The sequence below is a fragment of the Schistocerca gregaria genome, chromosome 1, assembly GCF_023897955.1.
Source record: "Schistocerca gregaria isolate iqSchGreg1 chromosome 1, iqSchGreg1.2, whole genome shotgun sequence".
NCBI classification, from domain to species: Eukaryota; Metazoa; Arthropoda; class Insecta; order Orthoptera; family Acrididae; genus Schistocerca; species Schistocerca gregaria.
Window position 1 is genome coordinate 990,366,649 of NC_064920.1, and position 23,317 is coordinate 990,389,965.

Consider the following 23,317-nt stretch of genomic DNA (forward strand, 5'->3'; position numbering starts at 1 on the left):
CTCCTTTCCACTTTCGCCAGTGTGGTGGAAAACTATCATGAAACGAGGCCGCGTAGTGTGACCATCGTTACGTGACATTAAGACTGACTTTATCTATAAATGAGTAATGCTATTACAAAACCGAGTGATCACATACCTGAAGGCAGAAAATGTGTGCAGGTATCACAGCTGAATTTAAAAGCAGGCTGAAGAAGTTGCTTCTGACAACTACTTCCATCATACAGACAAACATTATTTATAAACATATATTGTATAAATGCAATAACAAAATTTATTTATACCATAAATTTAAATACTTTGTAGTGTTACATAAATCCTTTAGTAAATAGTCAGCATTTTTATTTAACTTTGTTGTCATTTGTTCTGTTTATGAGTGTAACGTAGTCGAATTAAATGTAGTGCAGACGAATTAAATCAGGTCATGCTGAAGGAATTAGATTAGGAGTGAGACACTTAAAGTAGTTTATGAGATTTGTTATTTGGGTAGAAAAATAACTGAAGATGTCAGAAGCAGAGGGGATATTAAATGTAGACTGTCAATAGCAAGAACAGAGTTTCTGAAGAATAAAAATTTAATATCGAATATAGATTTAGGTGTAAATAAGTATTTCTTGAAAGTATTTGGTGGTTCAAATGGCTCTGGGCACTATGGGACTTAATATCTGAGGTCATCAGTCCCCTAGAACTTACAACTACTTAAACCTAACTAACCTAAGGACATCACACACATCCATGCCCGAGGCAGGATTCGAACCTGCGACCGTAGCGGTCGCGCGGATCCAAACTGAAACGCCTAGAACCGCTCGACCACCCCGGCCGGCCGAAAGTATTTGCATGAAGTGTAAACATGTATGGAACTGGAACATGGAACATAGACAAGGAGAGAATAGAAGCTTTTAAATGTGGTGATAGAGAAAAATGCTGAAGATTTGATGGGTAGCTCACGTAACTAATGAGGAGATACTGAATAGAGTCGGGGAAAAAAAATTTTGAGTCACAACCTGAGTAGAAGAAGGGATATGTTGATAGGACACATTCTGAGACATCAAGCGACCAAAAATTTAATACTGGAGACAAGTGTGTGTGTTTGTGGAAGGTGGGGAGGAGGATGGTAAAATCACAGAGGGAGACCAAGAGATGGATACAGCAAGGAGATTCAGAAGGGGATGTAGGTTATATTAAGTATTCTACATCTACATTCATACTCCGCAAGCCGCCTGACTGTGTGTGGCAGAGGGTACTTTGAGTACCTCTATCGGTTCTCCCTTCTATTCCAGTCTCGTATTGTTCGTGGAAAGAAAGATTGTCGGTATGCCTCTGTGTGGGCTCTAATCTCTCTGATTTTATCCTCGTGGTCTCTTCGCGAGATATACGTACGAGGGAGCTTGACTCCTCGGTGAAGGTATGTTCTCGAAACTTCAACAAAATCACGTACCGAGCTACTGAGCGTCACTCCTGCAAAGTCTTCCACTGTAGTTTATCTATCATCTCCTTTACGCTTTCGCGATTACTAAATGATCCTGTAACGAAGCGCGCTGTTCTCCGTTGGATCTTCTCTCTCTCTTCTATCAACCCTATATGGTACGGATCCCACACCAGTGAGCAATATTCAAGCAGTGGGCGAACAAGTGTACTGTAACCTACTTTCTTCGTTTTTGGATTGCATTTCCTTAGGATTCTTCCAATGAATCTCAGTCTGGCGATCAACTTTATATGACGCCATCGGCGTCTTAGGGAGCACGGAACATTCCAGCCTATAACTCGCGACTGGGGAAGACCTAGAACGATGATGACACCTGCAATGGACGACGCAATTCTTCCTGCAGTTGACGTTAACCCTAATGTCAACGTCAGTGAAGTTGCTGCTGTACAAGGTAACGTTTACCACGTCACTGTATCGAGAGTGCTACGGGAGAACCAGTAGTTTCCGTACCATGTACAGCGTGTGCAGGCACTATCAGCAGCTGATTGGCCTCCACGGGTACACTTCTGCGAATGGTTCATCCAAGAATGTGTCAATCCTCATTTCAGTGCAAATGTTCTCTTTACGGATGAGGCTTCATTCCAACGAGATCAAATTGTGAATTTTCACAATAAACATGTGTGGGCTGACGAGAATCCGCACGCAATTGTGCAATCACGTCATCAACACAGATTTTCTGTGAACGTTTGGGCAGGCATTGTTGGTGATGTCTTGATTGGGCCCCATGTTCTTACACCTACGCTCAATTAAGCACGTTATCATGATTTCATACGGGATACTCTACCTGTGCTGCTAGAACATGTGCCTTTACAAGTACGACACAACGTGTGGTTCATGCACGATGGAGCTCCTACACATTTCAGTCGAAGTGTTCGTACGCTTCTCAACAACAGATTCGGTGACTCTATGGATTGGTAGAGGCGGACCAATTCCATGGCCTCCACGCTCTCCTGACATCAACCCTCTTTACTTTCATTCATGGGGGCATTTGAAAGCCCTTGTCTACGCAACTCCGGTACCAAATGTAGAGACTCTTCGTGCTCGTATTGTGGCCGGCTGTGATACAATACGCCATTCTCCAGGGCTGCATGAGCGCATCAGGGATTCCATGCGACGGAGGACATTTTGAACATTTCCTGTAACAAAGTGCTTGAAGTCACGCTGGTACGTTCTGTTGCTGTGTGTTTTCATTCCATGGTTAACGTGATTTGAAAAGAAGTAATAAAATGAGCTCTAACATGGAAAGTAAGCGTTTCCGGACACATGTCCACATAACATATTTTCTTTCTTTGTGTGTGAGGAATGTTTCCTGAAAGTTTGGCCGTACCGCGGATGTCATAACAGCAGCCCACTTTGGAAATTTGTTGATTGGGCTGCTATCTGCAGGCATGAAATCATTCTATGCGATCGTACGGAGGGTCAGGGTCAGGGGTGGCCAAGTACTAGTCCCGCTGGCTGTGCGCTGGCACGAGTGCCATAGCTCTAAGCCCTGAATATTTCGTCCACGCCACGCTGTCTGAGTGTGTGGAGAGGGAAGAGGAGGTAACTGCGATCACACTGTGTATAAATGGCGGTGCAGCAACTCGTCACGGCACGGACTCAACAAGTCGTTGGAAATACCTTGCAGAAAAACTGTGTCATGCTGCCTCTGTAGTTGTCCGTAATTGCAAAAGTGTTCCGGTACATGATTTTGTGAATCAACCGACCTTCCGATTTTGTCCCATAAATGTCCGATTGGATTCATGTCAGGTGATCTCGGTGGCCAAATCATTTACTCGAACTGTCCAGAATGTTCTTCAAACCAATCGCGAACAACTGTGGCCCAGTAACATGGCGCATTGTCTGACACAAAAATTTGCATCGCTCTTTGGGTACTTGAAGTCCATGAACAGCTGCATATGGTCACCAGATACCGGAACATAACCATTTCCCGTCAGTTATCAATTCAGTGGGACCGAGTCCATTCCATGTAAACGCAGCCCACACAATTACAGAGCCACCACAAGATTACACAGTGGCTTGTTGACAACTTGGGTCTATGGTGATGGTGACGTTTCGGATTGTGGGGCGCACAACTGCGCGGTTATCAGGCCCCGTACAAATTCCCAACCTTGACTCAGTCCAATCTCTCTCCTTTCATAAATGATGATGAAACAATGAGGATAACACGAACACCCAGTCATCTCGAGGCAGGTGAAAATCCTGACCCTTCCGGGGATCGAACCCGGAACCCCGTGTTCCGGAAGCGAGAGCGCCATCGCGAGGCCACGAGCTGCGGACGGGTCTGTGGTTTCTTGGGGTCTGAACCATACTCGAGCCCTATCAACAGCTATTAACAACTGAATAGGGACCAGGCGAAGGCTTCCCACTCGTCTAGCGTCCAACCGATATGGTCACAAGCCCAGGAGGGGCGATGTCGTACTGTTAGCAACGGCAGTCGCGTCACTCTTCAGGCTGCCATAGTCCATTAACGCCAAATATCGCAGCATAGTCCTAACGTACACGTTCGTCGTACGTCCCGCATTGATTTCTGCAGTTATATGACGCAGTGTTGCTTGTCTGTTAGCACTGACAGCTCTACTCAAACGCCGCTGCTCTCGATCGTTAAGTGAACACCGTCGTCCGCGACAGAGGTAACGCCTGAAATTTGGTATCCTCAGCGTACTCTTGAACTGTGAATCTCGGTATATTAAATTATCTAACGATTTTCGAAATCGAAAATCCCATGTGTCTAGCTCCAACCACCACTCCGCGTTCAAAGTTTGTGAATTCCCTTCTTGCTGCGATAATCACGTCCGAAACCATTTTCAGCTGAGTCACCTGAATACAACTGTCAGCTCCGCCTTTTATACTTCATGTACGCGATATTACCGCCACCTGTACATGTGAACATCGCTGTCCCACGACTTTTGTCACCTTTGTGTAATGCTCACAACATTACTTGTATTCCCACAACAGGGAGCATGAGACAATGAGGAATCGAGACCAATGTTTTCATCGTCGTGTGCCTGTCTAGGCTTGTGACAGTTACATGCATACGATATTGCAGTGCCTGTGTTGTTTAGAAGTATCAATGCAATGCTCCTTCGGACATACACTCTTGTCCGAAGGAACAGCACTGCGGCGACAACAGCCGTTATGAAACACATGATATGTATTCGCAGTTGCAAATGTGACAATCATCAGCTAGTTAGTTAGTTGCGTTTTCCAGTGATCAGTCGCACGGTACGGTAGCCGTTATGATGTGGAACGAGTCAAGTGCACAAGCAATGCACATATGAAACAAGATTTCTACAGAGTTAAAGATTAATATTTCTTTTATTTACCTCATTCCCTAAAATGGCACAGAATGCATATACTATATTTATAGATTTATTTATTCCTATTCACGAATTCATCTATGGTATAGAAGGAGTTGTCAAGGAGATATAATTTCAATTTATTTTTGAAGCTGTCAGTCATTTTATTTCATATGGTAATTTGTCGAAAATTTTCGTAGCAGCATATTTTACCCCTTTCTGTGCCAAAGATAGGTTGAGTAAAGGATAGTGTAAGTCTTTCTTTTTTCTGGTATTATAATCATGAATGTCACTGTTGTTTTTAAACTGGTCCATGTTGTTGAGAACAAATTTCATTAGTGAGTAAATGTACTGTGAGGCTGTTGTAAAACTTCCCAATCTTTTAAAAGATGCCTACAAGATGTGCAACTATGAACCCCACACATTATTCTAAGCCGGCCATGGTGGCCGAGCGGTTCTAGGAGCTACAGTCTGGAACCGCGCAACCGCTACGGTTGCAGGTTCGAATGCTGCCTCGGGAATGGATGTGTGTGATGTCCTTAGGTTAGTTAGGTTATTTAGGTTTGACTAGTTCTAAGTCAAGGGGACTGGTGACCACAGAAGTTAAGTCCCACAGTGCTCAGAGCCATTTGAACCATTATTCTAACCACTTTCTTTTGAGCAGTGAATACTTTTTGTCTAAATGTTGAGTTACCCCAAAATATTATTCCGTATGTTGTTAGAGAGTGAAAGTATGCAAAGAATGTTAGCTTACTAATTTCTATATTCTCAAAATTGGCAATTATTCTGATTGCAAAAGTTGCTCAACCTAGTCGCTTTAGAAGATCCAAAATATGAATTTTCCAATTAAGATTCTTATCTATATGTACACCCAAAAACTTAGTATGCTCTACCCTGTCTTCTGACTTGTGTTGATATATTATATATTGATTGAAGGAAGTGTACTTTTTGCAGCAGAAAATTGGATGTAATGTGTTTTTTCTTAAAGTTTAGAGGAAGTCCATTTGCAGAAAACCAATTAATGACTTTTTCAAAGACCTTATGTGTATCATTTTGAGTTGGAGTTTCTGTTACTAGATTATTAATGATGCTTGTATCATCAGTAAACAGTACTCGAACCCGAGCTCCCGCTTAACAACTTCGCCTATCCGTGCGTGCTCCGAGGAAGATGAATTTAGTGCACTGGAATGTAAGGATGTAGGCAGTATGGCATGGAAGTTTGGATCGGTACGGGGAGCGTGCACGGATATCCGAAGTGCTTAAGTGGATCCCTCACGATAAGTGCGAAAACCGGGTCGAGATCCGATCTGGCACAAATTTTTATGTCACTATTCGGTAGTAGATCTACATACAGTAATGGCCATTAAAATTGCTAAACCACGAAGATAACGTGCTACAGTTGCGAAATTTAATCGACAGGAAGAAGATGCTGTGATATGCAAACGATTAGCTTTTCAGAGCATTCGCACAATGTTGGCGGCGGTGGCGACACCTACAGCGTGCTGGCATGAGGAAAGTTTCCAACCGATTTCTCATACACAAACAGCAGTCTGCACGAACAGTTCGACTACGTTTGCAGCAGCATGGACGATCAGCTCGAAGACCATGGCTGCAGTTACCCTTGACGCTACATCACAGACAGGAGCGCCTGCGACGGTGTACTCAACGACGAACCTGGATGCATGGATGGCTAAACTATCATTTTTTCGGATGAATCCAGGTTCTGTTTACAGCATCATGATGGTCGCATCCGAGTAGTGCCTCAGGCAGCACCCCGCCGGCATCGATCAGCGACCGGGGCTTATTTATTATGCAGCGACATCGCGGTGAACGCACATTGGAAGCGTGTATTCGTCATCGCCATACTGGCGTATCACCCGGCGTGATGGTATGGGGTGCCATTGGTTACACGCCTCGGTCACCTCTTGTTCGCCCTGACGGCACTTTGAACAGTGGACGCTACATTTCAGATGTGTTACGACCCGTGGCTCTACCCTTCATTCGATTCCTGCGAAACCCTACATATCACCAGGATAATCCCCGACCGCATGTTGTAGGTCCTGTACGGGCCTTTCTGGATACAGAAAATGTTCGACTGCTGCCCTAGCCAGCATATTCTCCAGATCTGTCACCAATCGAAAACGTCTGGTCAATGGTGGTCGAGCAACTGGCTCGTCACAATACGCCAGTCACTACTCTTGATGAACTGTGGTATGGTGTTGAGGCTGCATGGGCAGCTGTACCTGTCCACGCCATCCAAGCTCTGTTTGACTCAATGCCCAGGCGTATCAAGGCCGTTATCACGGCCAGAGGTGGTTGTTCTGGGTACTGATTTCTCAGGATCTATGCACACCAATTGCGTGAAAATGCAATCACATGTCAGTTCTAGTATAATATATTTGTCCAATGAATACCCGTTTATCATTTGCATTTCTTCTTGGTGTAGCAATTTTAATGGGCAGTAGTGTATAATAAAAGTGACGTCCGGGAGTTCGCACAAGGAATTAACATCGATAGATTTCTGGGGCACAAAGGCTTCTTCTGGTCTTTTGTGCTTTTGTCCACAGCCATGACGAATAACATCCTGCAGTGACTTCGTAATCGGCGAGAGTGCTCAAATTCTAGACAGGTTTCGTGAAGGGGGTGGAGGAGGAAGGGAACAAAGCTGCTTGAGTTATCGCGGCAACCAGACTGCCTTTCATGCGCTGCCAGCAACAAACGTACGGCGAGTAGCGCCTCAGGCAGTACCCCGCCGGCATCGATCAGCGACCGGGGCTTATTTATTATGCAGCAGCAGGAAAGCAGGTGGCGCAGCCGCCGCCACGGTCAGGGGGGGAGGGGGGCACTGCCGCCCCGTCAGCACGCAACAGCAGCGTGTCCTGCACGTGTCTAGTTTGGCCTAGGGGGAGACTGCCCTGACTAAACCCTCTCCCCACCTCACTCCTCCACCCCACACCGAGGCATTTCTTCCCTCGTCCTGACACGTTACTGAAAAACCGCTTGCTGTCACCACATTTCAGCAACCAGTGGCCCAAGTGGTCCCCCCGCAAAATAAAAGATGATAGCGCTTTTCCCCGTTTTTATTTCTGTTTTATCACATTTTTATAGCAGCAATGAGAGTTCTCAACGCAAACACATTTGTAGTAAATCCTACATATGCCTGTGTTTACATTCCCATAAATTACGACATTGCGCAGTACGACCTCTCTCACAAAACAGAAGAAACACTGGTGAAGGCCCATATGGTAAACAGTATGTCGTAAAAGTTCGTCGAGAACATTTCAGAACTGACAGGAAAGATAAAAATATACACTGCTTTCTGCGGACGAAAACCTGTCAGATATATTGCTATCCTGGTAAACTCACTGGACTGAACATTAACTCAGCCGCTTAAAACAGCACGCTGGTCACTTTAGTGCAGAACTGGCACCAACAAGTCACGTGACCTACCACACTTGACGTAAGTCATGATAAATGGTACGCATGTGTCAATCGATTGCATGCAATCAGTGTAGTAAGATGGGTCAACGTGGAAACATGTCAGAATGGAACGAGAGATCTACCTTGAGTGAAATTGATGTACACCGACGGAAAAAATCCCAGCACCAAGAAACAATTAGTGTGGAGTACCAAAATTTCGGGAATACATTTGTCTGGGGAACATATGTAAGTTAACACTGCAAGTTCACAGGTTAATGTAAGCGTGGAAAAAGCCATTGCAGATGTGCCATGCTGGTACTTGAATAGCCGATGTAACTTACAGAATGTTGAATGTTAACAGGAAAACCTGCACGCTTTGTGTCTATAGGTGCTAGACGTCAATTTGGGGATTGAGTTTTATGCCTGTTGCACTCAGTCAGTCAATAAAGGGTTGGGTAATGCTCGTTCTGGATGACGCTGGAGTCATCGTCCAATGACGTCCAATACATGCTCGATTGGAGACAGACCTACTGATCGAACAGGCTATGGCAACATGTCGACACTATGCAAAGCTTGTTGGGTTACAACAGCCGTATGTGGGAGAGCGTTGTCCTGTTGGAAAATACCCCCTGCAATGCTGTTCATGTATTGCAGCACCACAGGTCGAATCACCAGAGTAACATACTCGTACAAACTTACACTCAGGGTGCGTGGGGTAACCACGAGAGTGCTCCTGCCATCAAAAGAAATCACCCTCCAGGCCATAAATCCAGGTGTAGATTCAGTGTGTCCAGGTCATAGATAGGCTGGGTGCAAGCACGCACCTGGCCTCCTTCTAACAAACACACGGCCATCGCTGGTACCGAGCCAGAACCAGACTTCATCAGAAAACACAACAGACCTCACACCGGCCGCCAGTGAGTTCTCGCTAGATGCCATTGAGTCGCAAACGATGATGGTTTGTGGACAAGTCGGAGCTGTCCTTGAAGTAACCGATTTGTAACACTTCCTTGTGTCACTGTGTTTCCAACGGCTGCTCGAATTGCTGCTGTAGGTGCAGTAGGATGCACCAGACCCAGACGCCGAACACGACGGTATTTCCTCTCAGTAATGACACGTGGTCGTCCGAAGCCCGATCTTCTGAAACTGTACCTTCCGGTTCAAATGACTCTGACCACTATGGGACTTAACATTTGAGGTCATCAGTATCCTAGAACTTAGAACTACTTATACCTAATTAACCTAAGGACATCACACTTATCGAAGTCCGAGGCAGAATTCGAACCTGCGACCGTAGAGATCAAGCGGTTCCAGACTGAAGCGCCTAGAACAGCTCGTCCTCAGCGGCTGGCGTAGGCCTATTACATGACCTCGTTCAAACTCAGTGAGGTGTCAATAGCGGCGTCTTCGTGATCTCTCGGGAATTCTTGAGTAACATCAACTCCTTACTTTGAATCTCAAAGGTAACTAACGTTCAAGACAGCTACAGCGCGTATTTGTAGCAAACCTAATTTGCATCCTCCTCAACCAGTTTCCGAGCGAACTCTGCGAAAGGATCTGCATGGATTGGACATAGGAGTCGGGTACTTCGCAGGACATTTCTCACAATGGCAGGAAAATCTGCACTTCTTCCATAGGCCAAACATCACAGTAACTGAACATTCGTAGACTAGAAACGCGTATTGTGGTCTGACAAGTTGCGATTTTTGCTTCTTTTCAAATCATCTGAGGCGCTCGCTCTGACCGCCCAATGAAGCCTTTAATACTCATCATGTGGTGACTATAGCTCAGGCCAGAGATGGTTCTGCAATGGTTTTGGGGCGCTTTCGACCTATGACTTAGGCCCCTCATTCACATTACTGAGAATTCACGAACACACCTGTGCAACTTTCCATTCCTTATGTGCGGATCTTTTGTCGTTCGAACGGTTATATATTATTGCTAAGTATCGAGTTGTTATATCAGCATATTCTGAAAGGGACCTAATTGGTATACAATCTGTACCGAAACACTTGCCTTTATTAAGTCATTTAAACGCTTCGCTACACGGACGTTACCTACTTCTAAGTTACTCATGGTGGCAGCTGTGATTTATTCGAATTCTGGAATATTTACCTCTTCTTCTTTTGTCAATGGGTTTCGGAAAACCGTTTTGAGTAGCTCCACTTAAGTGGCACTATCATTAGTAACATTACCAATCCTACCGCAAAGTGAAGGTATTGGTTGTGTCTTGTCGATGCAACCTGTGTTGGGTACCATCGGGGATCAGTTCCACCTCTTATTAATTTATTAGGTATAAATCTCTAAACTGCAGTCGATAACGTTTCTTTGAATCCAAGTCATATTTGGTCTGCACTTACATACTTCTGAATGAACGGAGACTGTATATCTGCTTTTTTAAATAGCTATATTTTCCGCGTTTGTTTTGGTGAGTTTCCGTGTTACAGTATTCAGTCTCGCTACAACCACCTTGTGGTCACTTATCGCTGTGTCCACCATGATATTCCCTATTCGCTCTGGATTATTGCTGCTAAGCAAGTATTTAAACTTCGATTGGGGTCCCTCAAAATAATTTTCGGAGAAAGCGTTTAGTACAATTTCGGACGATGTTTTATGCCTGCCACCGGCTTTGCAAATGTATTTCACCATCATATCGCAGATAGATTCAAGTCACTACCGACCATAGCTGTATGAGCAGGGTACTTATTTGAAATGACACTAAAATTTTCTTTGAACCTTTTAGCAACTGTACCCTCTGAGTCATACGACGCATTCACCAGTTAGTAGTGGAGGAAAGTGCAGGCGGTAGAAATTGTAGAGGGTGACCAAGAGATGAATATAGTAAGCAGATTTAGAAAGTTGTACGTTGCAATAGCTATTAGGAGATGAAGAGGCTTGCACAGAAAGAGCAGCATGGAGAGCTCCATGAAGCCAGTATTCAGAATTGAAGACTACAACAACAGCACATCCTCTGGGTCAGGCAGTCGGTAAAAGGAACAATTATTAACTTATTCCTGTTGTCAGGTGCAACTTCTATCGATACTAACTCAAAAGAACTACCTACTTCAATTTCTCTACAAGATCAACTATGTCTAATAGCAACAAATAAGCCACCACCAGCTGCATTTAATCTAACCTTCCTGATCGCCTTTAGGTCCTTTGTAAAAATTTCCGCTGAACTTATCTCCGGTTTTCACCAGCTTTCAGTACCTATAATGATATGAGATTCAGAGCTTTCTATTAGTCCCTGGAGCTCTAGGTCTTTTCCAACACAGCTATGACAATTTACTACCAGAAAGGGTGTGGTTTTTAGGTTTAACCTTGTCCCATGTTTGACGTTCATCCTTTGAGACTGACAATTTTTTTTGTACTTTTCCGAGAACCAGGAACAAAGGAAAAAAACCATTCCACTCCAAACGACACCCGCTACTCATGTAGTCTCTTCTTATCTGTGTTGGACTCCTGGCTGTCAATCCTCCCGATTATTTTGTATGTTCCTCTAGTGTTCCGTTAGGCATTGGAAACAGGTCTTCCTGTATCACCAATGTATATTAATTCGCACTCGCTACTGAAGTAAGAGTTCAGACTTATGCAGCCTACCGACAGCACCTTTCTTTGAGTCGAGCACATCTCTTGTTTATTACTGCTTGCGGGGATCTGCTTGGGCCCCTTCAACATTTACCACAAGTTCACGGATGTCCAACACGTGGGGTAGGAGGGTGATGTGCTGTTGCACCATTTTCTCCACCATTGTGATCTTATTTTATTTTAGCATAGTAGTTCGTACAATTATTTTATTGTAGCCAATGGGACAGGTTCCATCAGACTGGACAAAAGCAGTAATCACACCAATCTTTAAACATGAAAACAGAAAAGATTGTAACAACTACAGAGGTATCTCTTTAATCAGCGTTGTGGGTAAAACCTTCTCAGGTATTGTTGAAAGGAAAGTGCGAGTATTAGTTGAGGACCAATTGGATGAAAATCAGTGTGGGTTTAGGCCTCTTAGAGGTTGTCAGGACCAGATCTTTAGCTTACGGCAAATAATGGAGAAGTGTTATGAGTGGAACAGGGAACTGTATCTATGCTTTATAGATCTAGAAAAGGCATATGACCGGGTTCCTAGGAGAAAGTTATTGTCTGTTCTACGAGATTATGGAATAGGAGGCAAACTTTTGCAAGCAATTAAAGGTCTTTACATGGATAGTCAGGCAGCAGTTAGAGTTGACGGTAAATTGAATTCATGGTTCAGAGTAGTTTCAGGGGTAAGACAAGGCTGCAACCTGTCTCCACTGTTGTTCATATTATTTATGGATCATATGTTGAAAACAATAGACTGACTGGGTGAGATCACGATATGTGAACACAAATTAAGCAGTCTTGCATATGCGGATGACTTAGTTGTGAGGGCAGATTCGATTGAACGTTTGCAAAGTAATATTTCAAAGCTAGATCAGAAATGTAAGGACTATGGTATAAAGATTAGCATCTCCAAAACGAAAGTAATGTCAGTGGGAAAGAAATATAAACGGATTGAGTGCCAAATAGGAGGAACAAAGTTACAACAGGTGGACAGTTTCAAGTACTTAGGATGCATATTCTCACAGGATGGCAACATAGTGAAAGAACTGGAAGCGAGGTGTAGCAAAGCTAATGCAGTGAGCGCTCAGCTACGATCTATTCTCTTCTGCAAGAAGGAAGTCAGTACCAAGACTAAGTTATCTGTGCACCGTCCAATCTTTCGACCAACTTTGTTGTATGGGAGCGAAAGCTCGGTAGATTCACGTTACCTTATCAACAAGGTTGAGGTTACGGATATGAAAGTAGCTAGGATGATTGCAGGTACTAGTAGATGGGAACAATGGCAGGAGGGTGTCCACAATGAGGAAATCAAAGAAAAACTGGGAATGAACTCTATAGATGTAGCAGTCAGGATGAACAGGCTTAGATGGTGGGGTCATGTTACACGCATGGGAGAAGCAAGGTTACCCAAGTGACTCATGCGTTCAGCAGTAGAGGGTAGGAGGAGTCGGGGCAGACCAAGGAGAAGGTACCTGGATTCGATTGAGAATGATTTTGAAGTAATAGGTTTAACATCAGAAGAGGCACCAATGTTAGCACTGAATAGGGGATCATGGAGGAATTTTATAAGGGGGCTATGCTCCAGACTGAACGCTGAAAGGCATAATCAGTCTTAAATGATGATGATGATGGTGATGAGCCAATGGCTCTGAAAATTAATCGTAGTTTCTTGCAGTTCCATCTTGAGGCTTCTACGTCGGTGATCCTGTGTGTCTTCACGTTTAGCGTTTTTAACGCTGAATTTTTCGTTCTGGATTGTAGGAAGACGGCAAGTAGTTATCTGTTGGTTGCTGGTTGGTTTGCTGCATGCTCTGTGGCCATGAAGTCTGCCGTACATTTCCACATCGAGAATGCCGGCCTTTCCAAATTGCACCGAGAGCTGGGTATCAGCATGCTGTTGGTTAGAATGTTATGAGAGTAATGTAGTTTATCATTATTGGATGCCCGGATGACAAATGTTATTAATAAAGGCAATAAACTCCTTGAATGAGTCCATTAACGTTATAAAATTTAATGAATAATGCTGTCTGGATTGCTTCATGTATTTTAATTTACTGCAACAACTTGGTTACTACCGTCATCAAATCCACAGACCAGAGTTTTATTATAACTGACACTGAACTTTGTTTTATGGGTCTAAGAGTGTCAGTAGCCGAGACGTCATTACAAATAGAAAGACGCAATAGCCGCTCCAGGCGACATTCTTAAAAAAAAGTAACGAAGGTGTAATTCACATGTGAGTTCATCATTCTGAGTGCAAGAGTACGGACGTTTTCCCACCTATCCTACGCCACATGAGGATTTCGTATTCCCTTTTCCTTTTTCATATATCTCCATGCTCTCTCCTACTTATACTAAAACCTTGCCTATACACCAGACTCCTCACTTTCTGTCTTCCTACTATCCACGCCGACACCCAGTTCTCTTCCATAGATACTACCCAACGGGAACATCTATGTTTATACCCGCGCCGTCCAATCCCACAGCACAGGTTTCCCCTCCCTAAACCCTTTTTTCTCAGTACACGTCCTTCAGCATTTTTACTGCAAATGTAGTGCTCCTTCACCGTTTCTGCAATGTGTTTTAAATATTTGTTTTTATTTTTATCTTAATTTTACGCCCCTTCGGTTTTAATCTAAACAATAAAGAAAATCAACAGTTTAATAATACATAGTCTCCAAAAAAAATTCATCTTTTTCTAACTTTTTAAAAATCTGTAAAACGTTTCACCTTTTAGTGATATTCGTTTCGTCTTAATCGACACTTTGTAAGGTGGCTATAATTTCGCACCTTACAAGCACCCATCGACATACTTTTCCGTGATCTACAAACACAATTAGGTACCACTTGATAGGTTGTACATCATATATATGAATACATAAAGGAGACTGACATTGTCACGTACGCCTTGTAAATAATTGTTAATGCTTATTGCGAGAAAGATTATGGAGTGTCTTTATTATTAGAATGGCGTAATGAATGATTACCTATACTAGTAGAGGTTGGAACGCCAGTGGAGAGGAAACGGCAGGCGGAACTCCAGCCCTAGATGGAAGGCCCACACAGGTGTGTTGGCCCTGCTTAAACACAGGAAGTAGCTAGACGGATGTCGTGACACCTGAGCACGAAGACACAATACAGGGCCGACCGGTTGCTACCGGCCACTGTTGTGGTAGGACCGGAAGTCTAACCGGATAATACATCCGAACTCTGCAAATTTTGGATGCAGGTGCGAGGAACGAAGATGCGACACCTCGGAAACCACGCAGGCTGGGTTATTTCCAAGGATTTTTACTCAGAAGCGTACCTTTGTACGAATATATGTTTTTCCTCGCAAACTTTCCGCGCTGGACGACAAAAGACTAAAATATGGTTGGGCGGCGTTCGGAAGAATCTGTCGAGAGGGAGAATATTCCATGGTTTCGGGAATATGATTCGTTTTCGGAATTACGATGGTGGGGAGCTGAGCCTTGCTGGGAGGCCAGCGGTAGAGAGACGAGGTCTTCCGTTGTGAGTGTTCGTGTGTGACGATCGCGCGATATCAGCTTTGTTGGTTCAGACAGACTTTCTGTTTTTGCTCTCAGGAGAGTTTATAGTTAGAACAGTTAGGCACTGTACTGTTGCGGACCTATATGATTCTAGACTTCACTTCCGGGTTGGAAGTCGTCTCAACGTACGCAGCGGTCAGTAATTGAGAGCACTCCCTCTGCCAATACTTACATTGAGACGTTATCCGAACTCCGTCCTTGTGATTGAGAGCTCGCGTTTCTCGTCTACAGGACACAGAGAGGAGAGGACAGTATTAGAGTATATGAGTCAGAGGACCGCCTTCTGCCGTCCTAGTCTTTGAAAGAGTTTATTTGTGGCTGGAGTTCTTCTATCGTCGCAAACGAGTACGAGAACCATCACTTCGACGCACCAGACGCTGTACATGCGGTGCTTCGGCTGATTAGGGCTATAAAAGCTTAACAGCTGTGATCACGTGAGGTTATTTCCACTGAGGTTCCACACCACCGCAGATCATCTTTAAAAGTAGTGTCTTTAGTGTTTGGTATGTAGGTGATGTTAGTAATTTCGCGTTATTGATATTATTCATTATTCATTTGTGTTTAGATTGTAATTTATAGAATTAAGAGATCCTAAGATCTGCTTCAGGGGGTAGTCAGACAGGGCCAAATCTTCATTCAGCGTTTATTATTTTCCATTGCGCACATTCATTTTACACCCGCCTGGAGTAGCATCTTGGAAATTCTAACAACCCTACCACAACAAAGACCAAAAATTAATAATGATTGTGGTGTTGCTCACGCTGCTAAATACTGCATTTTCGGGCAACAACAAAGTGATTATGTGGCAGGCGTCATTAGAGCACAGTTAATAAAGTCATTTCATGTAATAATGAATAAACTAGGCACTCATCTTTTCGAGTTTCCCACGCTGGTCTCGTTGTAAAATCATGGCTCAATTGTTGAAAATCTAAGTGGTGATGATTCCAAGCTCGGATGCAAAAAGGCTTAGATTTTATTCTGCTATATTGAAAAGTTTTATAGATGTGTTTCAGAAACTTCGAAGATTAAACCTTTGAAAGTTAGCACAGTGGTGATGTAAAAAAAATAATCAGCACTCCGAATTTAAGTTACACTTCCTTTTTATTGCTTATGATACAATATCACGTAACACACAAAACATCACTTCACAATACAAAACAGACTTGAAAACATCTTCCTCACTGTTTAAGTTCACATTTTATAAATTGGCTACAATATACGTCTTTTCAACATGACGTCCAAGACTTGACTTTCTCAAGGTCCGACTCTGTAACTAATAATCGCTCACGCGCCCAAAAATCAGAGTTACAAGTACGTCAAAGATCATTGTGACAAAAGAAAGAATTCACATAAGAATAATATTATTGCAATATAAACATATCGACGTATTAAGGTATCTCTACAGTAGTGAAACCAAATCTGAATGTTGTCTCAGAAATATGTTAACTACTACACAGAAACACAGTAGAATGCAGCTGGTATCGAGAGTTTCAGGTGAGTTGCCGTAATGGTTACGCAATTCAAGTACCATTACAAGCTTTTAAAACTATTGGCTGAAGAGCAGTATGTTGTATTGCTGGGAGACCACCTTCCACCCATACGAGGAGACGAAAATTTGATAACAATAAGGGACAACACGCAGACACGTGGATCATTAACATTCCCTCTTCCACATCTCGTGCAGGCACACCCTGCTGTTCCGTAAAGTTTCACAGCAGTTTTGGCTGCTACGTGCAGGAAATCTACGTGCTGCTTCCCACGATTCGTTTGTACCTTCCTCCGAGTCGACAGAAAGCAGAAAATAAGATAACTGTCGTCGTCAGCAAAACTTGCTGCGCGACAACAACCGTCGTTAGCAGCCCGGTTCGCCGGCCCGGCTCCTCCCCGCGGTCCGTTGAATTTCCGCGGAACGCCAGTCTGGCCTCCGCGCTGCGCCGCGCCGCGCCGTTCACAGCCGCCATTGGCACGCCATGCCAGGGAACGGCACGCTAGCTTCGTTTGCGCGCTCATTTGCAACTAAAACTTATTACCTGCACCGCGGAAAATGTTTCTCCTTCATCAGCGGCCGAAGGTTTTCGTTAACTTTAATTGCACGAGTAAAGGCATACCTGTAACGAGCTAATGGCACGCTCCTAGTCTTGAAACTGAACAAAATGTCGGAACTCTGTGGGTAAATCTACCGTTTTGCATTTATCTTCGGTTTTATGCTGTAATTACAAATCATGCGAGGATTTCAGAGTTATATTTCTTTCCTGCTACCAGTCACGATTTTCTTTTATTCATATTTTACACGACGTGTTTCAGGAAACGATTCCCACTTTCAAGTGTATTTTCTCTTTGTACTACATCATGTAATGTTTTCGATGTGTGAGGTTCTTCTTTGTTTTGACTTTATAGAAATATATAAAGAAATGCGCAATTTTTAGTTTGTTACCGATTTTATTTGTAGTTAGTGATCATTTCCTGGTTAGAGGCCTTTTATACACACAGTGTAAAGGAAGAACGTGGTCTAAGTTAAAAAGAGTGGAAAGGCACCATGTGGAGAAACTAAAAGATGAAGGAACGAAGACCGGATACCAGGTGCAACATAGTAACCGCTTTGAAGCACTCAGTGAAATGAATGCGAACTAATGTGGGGAAACATCCAGAGCTCAGTTAGGGATACAGCAAAGGAAACACTCATGGGAAACACAGTGGGCAAGGAGATCTGGTTTGGAAAGGAATGTGCAGATGCCCTGGAAAGGAGGAAGGAAGCCAGGAGCAAGCGGCTGAAGGGAAAAAATCTGGTACAGGGCAAAGCACAATTTGAGGAGGTCCGAAAGACTACACAAGCAACTCTGACAAGAACAAAGAGGAAATACAGAAGGGACATCATCATTGAAGCAGAAACAGACTTCAGAGGACAAAACACCTCTGCAAAGGTCACCAGGCCAAGCAAAAATTTGTCAAAGATTCCCATGATAAGATCATGACGAACGATAGCGACATAGCTGAGAGATGGAAGGAGTACTTTCGACAGCTGCTAAATTGTGATGATCCCCAACTGCAGTTTGATTTCCAGTACCCAATTACAGCCGATGCAGATGATCCCCCACCTACCCTGGATGAGATAAAAACCAGAATCAGACACCTTAAGCAGAATAAGAGTCCAGGTGTAGATGGAATACAGGCTGAAATGATCCTGGCAGGAGGAGAGAAACTTGCAGAAAGAATACACTGACTGATACAGACAATATGGACCAAAGAAGAACTACCAGCAGAATGGAAAACAGCTCTGATTTGCCCAATACATAAGAAGAGCGACAAACTGAAATGTGACAACTATCGAGGAATCGCCCTGCTTAACGTCTGCTGTAAGGTCCAAATTCCTCATACGTAGAATTTAGCCAGTGGCAGAATCGGTGATTCGGGAGTACCAGGGAGGTTTCCGGCCAGGACGGTCAACAGCAGATCACATCTTCAGTCTCCGGCATCTCACTGAGAGACTGAGTGAATACGGTGAAGATTTGCATATTTTATTGGTTGATTTTAAGAAGGCCTATGACTGCATACATCGCAAGAGCCTGCTCTGCTGTTTAAGGGAGTTTGACGTGGCAGAGAAACTCGTCAATCTGATAAAGATCTGTCTGAGCGAAACACGTGCAAAGGTGAAGATGGGAAATCCCGTAACTGAGGTATTTGAAATTGTGACAGAACTCAGGCAACGAGATGGGTTGTCCCCTATCCTGTTCAACTTTGCCCTCGAGAAGATCGTACGAGAGACCTTCCAAGAGAACGAAGGGATTGAAATCGAAGGAAGGAGACTGGCATACTTAGTATGCAGACGACATCTGTTTACTCTCTAAGTCGGAAGAGGAGTTGGAGCAAATGACCAAAGCACTAAAGGAGGCTGCCAGCAAATTTGGGCTAAACATAAACGAAGCTAAGACAGAGTACCTCGTTATGACGCGTGGTCATTGTCAGACTGCTGATCATCTACAATCACAGCAGGTTGGGGACCATTCCTACAAGAGAGTGCAAGAATTCAAATACCTAGGGGCACTTTTCACTGAGAACTCGTCATGTGAAGCAGAGATCAATGCCAGAATACAATCAGGAAACCGATCTTACCACAGCCTAGTACAACTGCTTCGGTCCAAATATCTCTCCAGACAGCTCAAGATTCGACTGTACAAAACCCTGAGCCCGCCTGTTCTTCTATATGGCGGAGAGGCATGGAGTATCCGGAAACAGGACTTGCATAAGCACCTCGTTTTTGAGAGAAAAGTGCTTCGGAAGATCTTAGGTCCGGTTCTGGATGCAGATACAGGGGAATGGAGTCTCAGATACAACCAAGAGCTTGTGAAACTATACCAGCAGCCCAACGTAGCAGGAACTGTCAAAGCCAAACGAATGCAGTGGGCCGACCATGTGACCCGGACGGAGGATCACAGATGGCCTCGGAAGCTCCTGGATTTCACACCTACGGGGAAGAGACCTCCAGGGAGACCAAATAAGCGTTGGAGTGATGGCCTCCCTGAAGATTTCAACCAAGTGTCAATAGATGTGGACGGATGGCGGACAGCAGCAATGGACAGAATGCAGTGGAGGAAAAAACTTGTAGCAGCATGTGGTCCATTGGGCCTGATCACTTAGTAGTAGTAGTTAGAAGCGAAATTTGGAAGAACTTGTACTTTCCGTCTTCTTACGGTTCATTTGTGCAGAGTCTCACACATATTACATATCACACACATTTATCAGTGCACAGTACACAACGAGTATAACTTACACAAACAGTTACAAAGACGTTTTTAAATGTAGTTGACAGAGATAATGTTACAGGTCTTCCGGAGAGTGTGGTATGCTTCTATACAGGGAGTATTTATCTTAACAATGTGGATCACAATTCGCTTATATCTGTTTTATAATTGTGTTTTTTCTGTATGTTATTTTTTTTGTTTAAGTATATTGTCAAAGTATCTGAAGAAGTTAACTGATTCCTTTTTCAATTTTTTTATTTAACGTGTTTTCTTCATCTTTTCTTTAAGGTGATTATATCTCCAGTTCTTCTAACAAATCCATCTTATGCCCTTTATTTAGTCGGTGGAGTACTTCGAGCCGGACGGTGTGGCCGTACGGTTCTAGGCGTTTCAGTCTCGAACCGCGTGACCGCTACGTTCGCAGGTTCGAATCCTGCCTCGGGCATTGATGTGTCTCATGTCCTTAGGTTAGTTAGGTTTAATTAATTCTAAGTTCTAGGCAACTGATGACCTCAGAAGTTAAGTCACATAGTGCTCAGAGCCATTTGAGTACTTCGACATTTTGCTCTAGTTTTCCAAGTAACATGCCAGGAACGCTCCATGTTCTTCCCAGGGAAAACATGCCGAAATGTCAACACCATGTACACAAGCTTTAGCCTACACACACAACAGACATACATCATCAGCAATAGCCAAACACATGCTTAATACAGGACACCCATTTGGAAAAGTACAGCAAAATGTCACAGCATTCCTCCGACTAAATAAAGGCTTGTTAGGATTTGTTAGATGAACTGGAGATTTATTCACATTACAGAAAATATGAAGACAAAATGTTAACCGAAAAGCTTGAAAGTGAATCAGTGAATTTTTTTCAGATGCTTTGACAATATTAATATACCTAAATAAAAATAAAAACACACAGAAATAAATGCCTTTGTAAAACAGATATAAGGAAATTATGTACAAAAGCATGTCATACTCTGTGAAAGACCTGTAACATTATCTCTGTCAATTACATCTAAAATTGTCTTTTATCTGTTTGTTTATGTAAGCTATACACTACTTGTACTGTGCATTGAAAGTTTGTGATGTTTAACGTGTGTGAGACTCTGCACCATAAGAAACCTGTAAGTAAATGTTCTTCCAAATTTCACTACTAACTACATAAAAAATCGATAACTAACCTAAAATAGCTCGTTTTTTATACATTTCAGTAAAATCAACTAGACAAAGCAGAACTTCACACATCGAAAACATTATGAAAACATGGCATAGTACAAAGAGAAAACACTCTTGAAAATGGGAATCATCTCCCTAAACGCGTCGTGTAAAATATAAATAAAAGAAAGTCGTGACTTGTAGCAGAAAAGTTATTCATAAACAAACCCATTGTTTTCATAGTCGCAGGCTGCCACAAAACCATTTATAATGTACACAACTATATTTCTTTTACAATCACTGAAACGCTGAACATGATCACATCCTAATGTAAGTCTGTTACATTCCTCTCAGCTCCTTTTAGTTGTGATATACGTATTTCCATCATTACATTCATCTCAGCTCCTTTTAGTTGTGATATATATATTTCCATCATGACATTCCTCTCAGCTCCTTTTAGTTGTGATATACATATTTCCATCATTGCATTATGATTTATGAATTATATCATCCTCATTCTCAGATGTCCATCTAACTGTCCAAATCAGTGAAAGGGTACATCAAGCAACTAAAATAGCGATTGACAAAACAAGCTGAGCCTACCATGTTACTTCGTATGCACTCGTATTTAAATTACTAAGGTCTATATAAGCGTTTAGCTGATTCTATTTTCAAAATTCCGATGTTAAAGTTACAACATTAATAACACGTTACATAAATTATCAAGATTGTAGAAACAAATTCCCCCACCCCCAAAAAAACTTTGTCATTCACATGATTCAGTTTGCTGATCTGGTTGCAATGACGTAATTAGTTTGAGTTAATTAGTTTAGACAGAAATAATGATAGGCAAAAATGCTGTCGAGCAAGGGTCCTTAATGAAAATTTGCTTGATTCTCAATAATTAATTTTTAAGATACAAGATAAACCTCGTGCTCGTAAACCAGGGAGTCCCAATGCGCAGTCATAAATAATACCTTTACTAACTACTGTTCGTACCAAATGACATACAAACAAAATACAATAAGCTTATCAGCCAGTGAGAGGTAAAAATTGTTAACTAGAGAATTTATAAACTACCGGTATTATAAATTAAGAAGTTGAACAGCATCCCGGAGCGAGTCTTTAAAAGGCCGACCCTCGCGCCATTTCATTCAGTCTTACTTTAGTTTTCGCACAGGATTGTTGCCGGCTGCATACAGTGCTAACATTACCTCTGTCTTCGCTCGATTTAGCCTCGGGACACTAGACTGAGTGGGTAAACTTTATAGATAACTGCTGTGTTTGTTGAGATGCGTGCTTTTGGTTTATCTGAGGAATGTTAGCGATTATAATAACTAGAGACCGGATTATATGCATCATAGAAACTTTAAAATATGCATGCAAATATGAATCAAAAATGCTTAAAAATGCACGAGAAATATCGAAATATGCAAGATCAAATAATAAAAAAAATATGGTATTACTATGTGCATTATATCTCATAGTCGAAACTGTGCATGTCAGTTTTGAGAAAGAGCGCCGGCCACGCGAAAGATCGGTACATTTAGAACGCTGATATCATTTTCTGAATACTTTCTGGTGTAGGTTAGGAACGGAGTCATTCTGGGATTCTTTTCTAAAAATTGCAAAATGAGGACGCATAACGTTTTTCAAGAATCGTTCCTTCTTTGCTACTGTTGTCGGTAGCAAGTGGATGCTATGCGAGTGAGTCGCAGCGAACCAGTCGATATGTACAGAACCAACTTCGAGATATATCGCACGTAGAGGGGCACCCTCGAAAAACTCCGTAATATTTTATTTAAAAAACAACATAAAAATATGAACTGTTTTGAACAGCATTAACTTTTAATTAATACTATTGGAACAAAACATCATTTCCAATTTATTTTACATTTTTCTATTATTGTAAACTAGAACGACCAAGTACTGTTTCCAATGTTCGGTAGTAAGATTGTGTCTTCGATCACACAAAACATTTTTACAAGCAGAAAAGGACCTTTTTACATCAACTGAGGTAACTGGGCAGTATTTGAATTTGGGTGCTACGTTGGCACTTATTGTTTCTGGTAAAAGTTCACCCAT